This window comes from Morone saxatilis, unplaced genomic scaffold (genome assembly GCF_004916995.1).
Source record: "Morone saxatilis isolate NCDOM2014 unplaced genomic scaffold, NCSU_SB_2.0 Contig8, whole genome shotgun sequence".
Taxonomy (NCBI): Eukaryota; Metazoa; Chordata; class Actinopteri; family Moronidae; genus Morone; species Morone saxatilis.
The window spans coordinates 5,518,996-5,530,707 of record NW_023340257.1 but is presented as its reverse complement, the minus strand read 5'-3'; positions in this window follow the sequence as shown (position 1 = coordinate 5,530,707).

Sequence of the window (11,712 nt, the reverse complement as noted above, 5' to 3'; positions counted from 1 at the left end):
ATACAAAATATATGCCAGTGATTGGCATTTTGTCTCCAGCACTTTGACTCTTTTCTTGTGGAGTGTACTTTCTGCTTTGGCGTAATAAAGCATCTAATTAGTCACTTCCATCCAAAATATGCAAGTGGGTGGAGTTGAAAATCATGATAGCTGTGCAAGGTTTGAAATATTAAAATCACCTTTGTTTTCCAATTTATTTTTAATATACTTACAAAAGCTTGCATTTTGTTGTACGACCTTGTGTTTGTGACTTTTTAAAACAGTTTCTAGGATAGTCGATATGTTTACATGCACACCCTGTGACTCATTAGATGTCCGTCAAATGTAGTAACTTACTGCCAACAGAAAACCTCAAAGGGCTGCTTTAATGCTTTAATTATGTTGACACTTCACTTGAAGCGTTGTATTATGTAACAGTTATCATCACACAATGGGCTTGACACTTACCAAAAGTAAGCTTTTCCTGTAAATGTCACTGAGGATAGGAAGCGGGGATCAAACTGAGAAGTGCCCAGGGCAGTTGTGATATAAGACGTTTCATAAAAGGTTTATATTGATTTAGAGCTCCACTCTTGTTGACTGTGTGTGTGAGTGTGTGTCATTATACAGTGAAGTGAGAGAAACTGCAAAAATATTCTGTGACTGAGGAGGTGATGGTAGGACTGCCTGTTCTCATTAAGGGTGGAGAAATACTGCATTCAATTGGGATACTGTTAACTGGTTAAAAGAGAACTTTTAGTTACTCCTAAACTGTTCAGGGAATAAAGTTGGAAGAGCCCATCTTGTTGGCAGTGGTCAGTGTAGTCAGTAAACTCCTTGGGGACATGGAGGTGGAGTTTAGAATGGTCCTCAAATACGGAAAATTGCCAGGCTACTGCAGTCAACACGTCTGTTTGTGTGGGTTTTGGGAACATTGGCATTGGATTTTCAGGGGGTGTTTTATGTTGGAAAGGCTTATACTGTAAGTGTGTTGCCTGAGGTTGGAAGGTACACTGTTGTATGAGGTGCAGTCACTGCAGCGGTACATTCATTATCTGTACATTCACAGTGTTAAAGCAATTCTCCATCCAAAATCTTTTTGAGTACCAAACATTTATTCATAGGGGACTTCAAAGGGGGCTTCAAAGGATCATTTCACCAATAGAAAATACTTTTTTTCTCTCTTTGGTGGTATCCAACAAGGCTGATAATACCTCTTCTGAGACTTCTCCGCCACCCCAATACAATGAGGTGAAAGGAATTTGGTTTATGGTGCTGAGCATAGAAAATGAAAACTGAAGAGCTCAAAACCACAAAAATAATGTACTGTTTACTCTGGATAATCCCCAGACCTCGGTGGGATGCAACCTTTTCAATGGTGTCAAGAGACCTAGCTGTGGAAGAAAAGAGAAGAAAGAGAAGGATTTGCACTTTGACCTACACAGACACTGCATGTGTATGTCTATGCTCGCAAGTGCTGCAGTCTCATCAATGGAATCCATTTCAAACACTTTGGATCCAAACAAACTGTAACCACGGTTGATTGATTCCCTTTATTTGAACAGTACCTTCAACGCAAGGGAGAAAGTCATGTGATGTTGTTATAGAGTGACAATGTCAGTGTAGGGACTTTGGACTTCAAAACAATCAACCACTGTTCGTTTTCATTTACATCCATTGACAGTAGATAATGGAGCTTCTGGGTCTGCCAAGTGAAGCCAACGCCGAAGTGTCTTAAACCTGTATTCTATGTAATGGCGAGCAGGGGGCAGCTCCATTGGCTGCAATAAAAAACTCTTACGTCTCACTTGACTTATTAGCTCAGTAAACAGTTTCCTAATGAATTTGTTTTGCTGGAATAGGAAAGAATAATCATCAATCATTCCCTAAAGATAATTAAGTTTTTTTTGTGCTTAAACCTAACCAAACTGTAACTATAGCATTGTAAGTCATAAAATTGATTTCTTTTTCAGCAGTGAATATGTCACAGTTTTGGAAGGCACAGACAAATGACAACCTGCCGATGGTGGCGTCAGATCAGGAAACGCCTTCTAGAGGTCACAGATGAACAGACTTGTTGCCTAACCTAGCTACGAGTTGGGTCCTTGTTTTTGGGTTTAGTCCATGTTTTCTTTGAACTTTGAAATAATGTTCATGAAAGTCACATTCAGTTGTACTAAATGATACTCTAAGGAGTCGGCTTTTATTTTAAGCCTGATTTTCGCAAGCCGAAATTAGCATACAATGCACCTTTTTCCATGCAGCCATTTTGATATGAAATAGTAGGGTAAACAGGTGTTACCAATGATACTAAATAAGGTTCCGTTCCATTCATGTCAAACAGGCCTAAATGGAATGGAACCATAATTAGTATCACTGGTAACACCTGTTTACCCTACTATTTCATGTCAAAATAGCGGCTGTGAAAAAGGTCTAATAATATCACAGTTAACATGAATTACGGATGCACCTTGCCAACCAAGCCAGCTAGCTAGCACTAGTGTAAGCTGATAAGATAGCCTTTTGTTGGGTCCACTAAAAATGGGTCACTGTGGCTATGTCCACTTCTTTTACACAGCCTATGAGTAATACTATGTTTCCATGCAAACAATAATTTTGTGACATCCACCTCTAATGATTATTGCTTTGTTTTGTCCCTTTGTCTATAAATACCCTGAGTGGATGAGTCATAATTCACTACTTACATTTTGTACTACATCTTTTCCTCTCCTCTCTACTGCAACACAGACCCACTCAACAGATCAAAGTAATGCTGTAAACTGTAATTAAACAAATACAAATGTTAGCAACAATTATATATTACATATTTGATAACCTTACTCCTTCTCCAATCTCTCTGACCTCCTCTCTACTGTCAGACTAAGAGTTGACATTCAGGTCATTTGTGTTTGCCTCCAAAGCGCAGGCAGCACAGAGAATAACAGTGCTGGGGCTGATCAATTTCCTGTCAAGACAGATGAAGGCAGCCATTTGGAGAATCTGCTGGAGATCTGTCCAGCAGCATGGAGACTGATAATGCACTGACATAACAGCCTCCAAAAACTGCTGCATGTATACAAGGGTTCAACTGATAAGTATCTGTGTTTATTATTAATGAGGCTAAGATATTTAGATTGAATCATTATATTATTAATAATTATTACTAACATATAATACATATTGACATACTGGCAGAGACAATGAAACCAGGACCTGTAATCTTTTTAATGCCAGTTCCAAACCTTAATACAATTTCATACAGTGCCATATTGTGAGCTTACACTGAACTTCTTTCATCTATTAACCCTTCACGCCCCCCACACATTTTTTTGTTCCTTTGCCAGTTTTGTCTCTTATCTCTTCTGGCCGCGATCATCAGCTATGACTTGGTCCTCAGTCCACAGCCTAGTATACATTTCTTAAAACTGGGAACACGTGTGTGCATTTTTTAGGAGTGTGCACCACAGATATCAGATGGTAAAAAGGTATTTGGTGCCATTTACAACCAGATTAACTAGCTTACTTTGTGTTGCAGCAGCTTCTATAATGAAAAAATGAATAAGAGCACTGATATTTAACTGATCAGTAAGATGATGCTTGTTGTTTATTTATTCATATTTTTTTGCATTTGTCACAAGCCATCACTAAACCAGATAATTTTTGCATTGTTGGTCTAGAAGCTGAATTGTAAATATGAATTAAAATACAACTTATTATATAATATATAATGGTATAAAGCTTGTATGCCATTCCATCCTTCATGTTAAACAACTGGTCAGATATTTGCTAAAATGCAGGTGCAAGGAGGTCAAAAGTAGCAGGTATGTACCTAAGCAGCATATTCCCACTTGTAGACAGGAGGTTAAAACATCCTTGTTGCTGAAACGCATACATCAGTCGTACTTTTTGCCAAATGCTTGAGTGATATACAATAGGGACTTTCCTCTTGTTTTCCTCTTAACTTGGCTGATAACACAACATCATAAAATTTCATCACCTTATAAAGTTGTGTTACAGTTGCAAAAAACAAACCTATTCAGCATGTTGTGAGCTGGACAACCAAAAAAATGCTTTATAATTGTAGGGTTGTGGATAGACATACAAACTCTCCTCCTTTGTTGTCTTGTTTTCTTCCAAAAGGAAGAGCAGGTTGGTGTATTTCTGCTTTGGTTTAATCTCAGTACATAGTTGAGCTGAATTAATCTGTGTGTGGTAGCAGCTCAATTAAAGAACTGGCCATACTCTTTCTTCTTAATGTTCCATGTATTTAGATACGTACAGTCTTTCTTCCCTCACTTTCTCAGTCTGACTCTCTCCGTCTTTCTCCACTTTGTTCTGTCCCACACCTCTGCACAACCCTTGTTCATTAGTATAAATAACTGCTCTGCAGACCCACCCAGGCACATAAACAGTTTGCCTCCACTCAGCCACTGTACACACTGTTGTTATGCAGTTAGTCCCCAAACAGCCAGATACAACATCAGCAGCTCACTGCTACCTGTCTGCTGCTAATTACGCTGACGTTAATGTTACATGATCTTGGTGTTAATGAGAAACAGTTCAAGAATACAGACTGGGTTCAGCCTACTGGTTCAATAAGTAATCAAGTGATGTGATTGTGTGTTTTAGCGTGATGAAATGTCTTACTTAATAAAGATAAAAGTATCCCTAACCTCAGTTTGAATTTCATCATGCTCCTATAGCTTTACAAACACACAGTGTGTGTCTAACTGTCTATATTATATATATATTATCACTTAGGCCCACATTTATCAAGTGACTCACTCCTACTTATGACCGAGAATAAGAGTAACTCTTAAGAACCGCTCTCAAGTGATGCCTAGTGCTACATGCTCAGGGCAGCAGCCAGATACAAGGATTAAAGCTGCATTCACCCCATTGTTCATCATAAAACCGTTGTATAATGTATCCTGTGGAGCTTTCCATCTTTGCAAAAAGCTAAAAACAAACAAACCCGGAGCATTTTCCAGGCAGGGAGGAGATGCTAAAGAGATTTCTAAGAGATGCTATCAAGTTGCAAAAAAAAAGTATCCTATACATTTTTCATGCAACTTGATATCAGTGTTTTGGGAGCATAACTGACTATGCTGGCCTTTAAGCATGGCACTTAATTGAATCAATGTGGTATTCAAGTAGCTTCCAGCAGGGATACAATTAAAATGAAAGGCCTACAACAACCCTACTGATGCAGGGAGGGACATCTGCTGTCTAGTGCCATATCGACAATACAAGTGCAGATACAAAAGGTGCTTTGCTAAGAAAATTGCAAGCTCTATTAGAATTAATTAAAACATGTCAAAAGTGTGTTTGTAAACTATACTGTAGCTTGTAAGAAAGCAGCAGCTGCAATTGGTAAATTATAACTACCCAATTCTGAATAATGCATGATGAACCGGACAAAATATTATTATTCATTATGACTATGATGTTTTTGGCACACTTTTATCAAATCCTGTCTAAGAAGGTGTGTGTCTGCTTTTGTATGCACACTGCAGCATGAACACTGCAACAGATGACTCTTAATCACTTGGGCAAAATCCCAACTCTTACAAGCTTCTGAACTAACATTGTGTTTCATTTGATAAACACTGGTCCTAGCCAAAATGTAAAAAGGAATATAAGATTTGTGGGCACAGGTAGGCGTTTACTTAAAGACAAAACCAGAACAATTTGAAATACTGATACTTCAATTCAGGCCAAAACGTTGATTGCAGAATGCTACCAAAGCACTCCAATCTCCTCTTCTTCAACCACACCACTTATGTATTTACCACCTGATAATTTAATACATTCTCAAAATCTAACACTGCACTAAACTGGTTTGCAGTGGGGTAACATTACTGAAGCTATAATAAAATGCCAATCACACAGTGATGAAATAATGATTGTAAAATGATGAGCATCGCTCAAGATGTTGCCACATTATCAGGCTTTATTAGATTCTCAACCCATGTAGAATGCAATTTTAGCTTATAATTGCTTTTACCATATGGCAGTTAATACACAATTAGCCTCCTTGTTCTCCAGACTTAAACACAGATGAGGTGTAATTCAGAAACTGACTGACAGAGCCGTTGCAAACTTGCAGAGGTATCAGAGGTGTTTAATCCATCCACAGGGGAAACATTTCCCACATGTATCAGCTACTAGCACACCATATCAGGTACAGAGAGGCACCACAATAAAGTACTCTTAAATGTGAGTCAGACTTTTGATGTAGACACAGCTCAGTAACACAAAGCGTGGACTAGAAGAAGCATGAAGTCTTTTCTTCAGATCAGTTATGTTCATTAGTGACAGTAACAGAGTGCAGCTTTCATGCAGATAATGATGGAGATTCTGATTTGGCGTATGGTTGTCATGGTAACAAGCCTATAGGGGACAGGTCTTTGAGTGCGTAATTAACCAGTGCAGCTCAATTTGCCGTTCATTAGACAGGTGTGTTTAAACAGCCAGTAGAAATACATGTCTTGCTTTGTTTGCCATTAGAGAGAAGGACTGGAGAGTGCGGCGGCTACATGTAGCCAGGCTTTGGTCCAAGTGAGTTCCAGGGAGAAATAAATGGAGATTTTGCCTTTTGACAGTGAACTATGATAGTGCTCATTAGTAGTGATCGAGGAAGGAAGGAACAACACCTCCCACTGACTTAATGAAGCTTCACACACAGCACTAACAAAGCCGTGACCAAGTATTTTCAAACCAGGGCAGGACTGGCTGCGCCTGGCTTCATGTCACACGTGTGACCGTGTCCATACACCCCCAATGTTAGTCAGACACTTTTTATAAAAGGAACAACTCACGCAGTGGGTGACATGGTATTTCAAGGGAGACATCACATATCCTTGCCACTTTTAAGAGCAAAAAACTGAAGATTGATGGAAAATATGGCCCCTTTTATGATGTTTCCTAAAAATATACATTAAAACACTGTTGTATTCATTGCATCCAATGTTTTATATTCACTGACTAGATGATATAACATTTTAAATAAAAAGCCAAGCCTCACAGCCAGCAAATATAGCATTTTGGTATAAATCTGCAGTATCACATTGATTTGAACAATTTCCAATCAACATAAGAATGAGACACTTCATTCATTCATTCACACTATCCATGTGATTGTCTTTTTCATTCTGTGTTTTGGAGGCTCTCCTCTGTCTTGAATTGTAGCAGCGATCTCTCCGGACCAACAACACAGATGCAAATTAGCTTTTGGCTTACGTTTCCATGGTAACGCTCATTAGGTAAAAGGTTGACTCTTGACTGCTGTTTGTGTACAGGAAGGCAAGGCTATCTAAACTCTGAAAGCAACACATTTCAGTTGCGGACAAGCAAAGATTTGAGCCCATTTGCTTTCTCTTTTGTTTGTGTTGACAGGTGTGAGAGGGCATTTTCAGATGGGGCTGTTGACTGAATTTGTTAGTTAACTCAAAGAGGAGGAGGTCAGCGCTCATACCACTAAGAATTGTGCTACCGGCTCTAAAGCAAAAGGTGACCACTTCTTGTTTTGAGCCAGAATCTCATTAATTCAGTGAAGGTTAAGTGTCTCAACAGACAGTGACTCCTGCAGATGCCCGTTTGAGAAAGTTATTATGATCTGCTCAGGAAAATGGCACATTAAACAAACAAAATGTAATGAGAAGCTTTCTAAGATTAGACTCTGTGAGATAAAGATCAAAAGTTCAGTCGCAACGAGGGCCTGAGAGAAAGTTGTGGTTCTTATAATAAGCTCATCAGCAGTAGTACCTCTGAGTACATTTCCATCACTGCGGCACTCCTGCTTTCATAGGCCACATTATTAGTTTCCCAAAGAGGCTGTGAGCTACAGTATGTACAGTAAATAGGATTAGGGTGACATGCTGAAATGTCCAGACCGATGGAGCGGAGATGCAGAGCGTCAGCTCATCTGGGTGAGAAAGGAAGGTGAGTCCAAAATACAAAACCATTTTTTAACATTCAGAATTCAGCTATAGATTAGATTTTACTTTTTTTTATGATTTAAGACCCTTAAATATGAATTAAGGGCATATTATCCTACATTTAACTGCACTCAAACATGACCCTAACCCTAACCCTAAGTGCATCATTCGGCTGTTAGTCATCTTGAGTCTTTCAGGCAGGCTGACCAAGAGAAGTTACTTCTTACACAAAATTTCAGATTGTTCCCTAATAATAACTGTCAGCCGTGGTAAGAGCCTGAGTGACGCAGACCTGCTCCTTCGCTGCTCCATCTGATGTGATATTATACTATGCTCAATTTCCATGACCCAGAAAAGGTCTGGTAATTTATCACAGCCAGTGCAGACTTGCATATCAGCTGAAAACCTATTTGGCTTTATCACGTGGAGCAACCAGCTTCATGCCATTTAAAGGTTGGTTGAGAACATCTGGGTACATCTGTGGGATTTTTCTAGGTGGGTATTCATACTGATGGATTTTAACTGAAGCTGAAAATATTTTAAAGTGATAGAAATAAGCCTTCATATTGCTTTACAGGTGTGATATGTAAGATTTTTTGTTTAAAACATTAAAAAATTAAAAGAATTATCAACAGAATGTGAAGAAATAACTGTTTTGATGTGATTGTGTCTCTGTGTTGCAGAGATATTGAGATTAATGGATTAGTTTACACTCCAAGCAGACACTGAGCAACATTAAAATTAATTTGGAGTTGTGTTTCTTGTGACTTGATGAATTTCATTCCAATATTTTCCCTTTTTATAGCTCTATTTTGATCTCCACCAACTAGAAATAGCTTGCTAGTTGCTAACCTTGTTTGTCGTTTGGTGCTGGGCAAGTTTTTTGCTGAAAACAGCTTTCTGCAGCTGCTGGAAACAATAGTGATGAGGCCAGTGAGAGTAAATCAAACCGTTCATTTGATAGTCAGATAACCAAAACAATGAGCTAAAACAGGCTATAAAGCTGCGTGGAACTGGTGGGGGATTGCAGGGTCGGGTGAGAATAATTCTCTGTGGGTTTGCCACTTTAAGTAACCCCTTTCATATTACATATAGTCATTTGATCCATTGTCCATGTACAAATATTGATTAGTGCAGCTTTAAATTTGATCAATGTCATGCCAATAAATACATTCAATGTCTCCTGCAAATGTTTAGAAATGGTCATGTGAGATGCTTATTACTAATACTAATACTAGTAGTAATTACTTTTATGGAATGTGATATAGAGCAATTCCCACTGACCACCAAGCAGTGTATGAAGATTAGTTATACACTCACATAACAAACCCTCCTTTCTAAATAATTCTCAACTTAATGAAAAGAAGTTTAATGAGGAAACAGAAGGGAGGGAGGAGGGAGGGAGTAGGAATGGTGGGTTTGAAGTGACTCATTTCCAGACTCATTATTGGCGTGTATGTGTGGGGCCTGAGGCAGGACACAGGCCCCACCATCGAGTCCCACAGGGGGACACTAATGACAAACATCCTGCTTCACGGTGCAGGAGACACTCCATGCAACACATCTGCTTCTTATTCTCACCCTGCTTACTCTTACTTGTTCTTTCTCCAGAGAAAAAATTCCCTTGCTTTCACTCCCACTATCTCTCTCTCACACACACACACACACAGCCGCTATTGCACCATAAAAGACGACAAGGCAGCTTGCACATATTTTTTTCCTGCTCGTTGATACAGACACAGCAGTGCATCCCCCTCAACTTCCTTGTTGACAATAAATAAATGGTTCACTGTGTGGTCGTGTGTGTTTGTTGTACATGAATTATTCAGTGGGGTGTTTATGTTGTGTAGGAAATACGATTTGAAATGCTTCAACAAGTCTGTGTCTGTGTCAGGCTCTCCGGAAGACAGGAAGACAGGAAGACAGAGAGATACAGAAATACTTCTGTCTCCCTCTTTAGCTCTTCTTTTTTTAACATCAATTCACTCTTATTTGATCTCTCTGTGGGTTCATCAATAATGCAAAGATAATTTAGACTCTTTAATATTGGGAGCTTGTATTTATGGTATCTAGTAAAGTATTCACCAATCCCTTTAGAAGCTTTCATTTTTTATGAATCAATGTAGATTTAATGTAGCTTTTTTTTACACTTATTAACAGAAAAAAATTGGCAAACACTCCACCACAAAGACAAAGGAACACTCCAATCAACTCTGCAAAAAGATGGCCTAAAGGCACAAGTCAGTGGATGGGAATAAGAAAATTAGAAAAGTTACTGAACATCCCTTGGAGTTGGAGAAATGATGGCACCGCAGTAAATCTGCCCAGAGCCTGTTGTCCTTAACAAGACTATAGCTGTGCTAGCAGCTCTGTGAGACTGATTTGGGCTAAATGCTAATGTCAGCATGCTAACATGCTCACAATGTCAATGTTAACATGCTGATATTAAGCAAGTATAATGGTCAACTGTTCACCATTTTAGTTTAGTGGGTTAGCATGCTAACGTTTCTGAATTATCTCTGAACACAATGCACTGATGGGAATGTAAATCATTTTGGTATTAGTAGTATCAGTATTAGTCATAAAGAAACATATAGGACAAAATAAAATGTTGACCTGATGATGGTGCTAGATGAAAAGCCACATTTCATGCCAATTCATTCAACAGCTGTTGAGATATTTTACAAAAAAAAAAAAATGTCAACCTCTTGGTGATGCTAAAAGGCAGATCACCCCCAAAGTCATTAGGATCCATCCTCAGAGAATTATGAATGGCTGTAGTCAAATTTGTGCCAATCCATATGACAGGTGTTTAAATATTACAAGGGATGAGTTAAAACTTCAACCTACTGGGGGCACTAAAGGAAAAGGCAGGGATTACCAAAAGTTGGGACTATTCATTGTCTGTGGAACATAAATATCTGTACAATATGTGATGGAGATCCATCCAGCAGATGTGAAGATGTTTCAGTCTGAACCAAAGTGTTGGACAGTCGGACTGACAACAGACAGACATTGCCATCCATAGACCCACAACATGAATAAGTGACATGAGTGCAAAGAGACTACAGAGGGTTGCTACCAAGAGACCTATGAGAACTTTGAAGAAGTTCCAAGCTTCAGGGTGCTTCACCATGTCGCAGCTATAAGGAAAAAGGAATCCACACAGACTGGGGTATTTGCTAGATACTGACTTGGAGGGAAGACTGAGTAGACCTACAAGTATTTTATATTTGTAATTAATTTAGATCACTTCATAGAGTTCTCACTTTGACATTAAAGGGTCTTTTTTTGTGGAAACTTCCAATACTTTTAATGGGCACCATATTCTATTATACTAATAGGCTAGTTCTTCTTGAGCTCATCTTTAAAGTGTGAAATAGTGAGTATACCTGACATAAAGTGGGTTAAATAAGGAGTTGAAAGTAAGTGACAATGTAGCTGATTTCCTGCCAGCTGCTGTGCCTGATGATGCTCAGAGTCCTTTCAGGTCTCAAAGATTTATTTACACTGGTGCTAAATTGAAAATACACGAATGAAAAAGGAGAAAGATCGAATACCATTCACACATACTCACACAGGCACACACAACCAGCCCAGGCCCTCGCAGGCGCCTTTTGGGCATAGGAGGGCTATTACACTGTCAATACATGTACGTCATAAAATCTATGCATGTTTTCCCTCTGGCCATTATTGTTGCTTATGTTGATGTGGCGAGCTGTCATTGCTGTGAGTTGTGGGACTGAGAGCCTGCAGCGGTGCCGATAGCCTGTGTCTGTGTGTGAATGTGTGT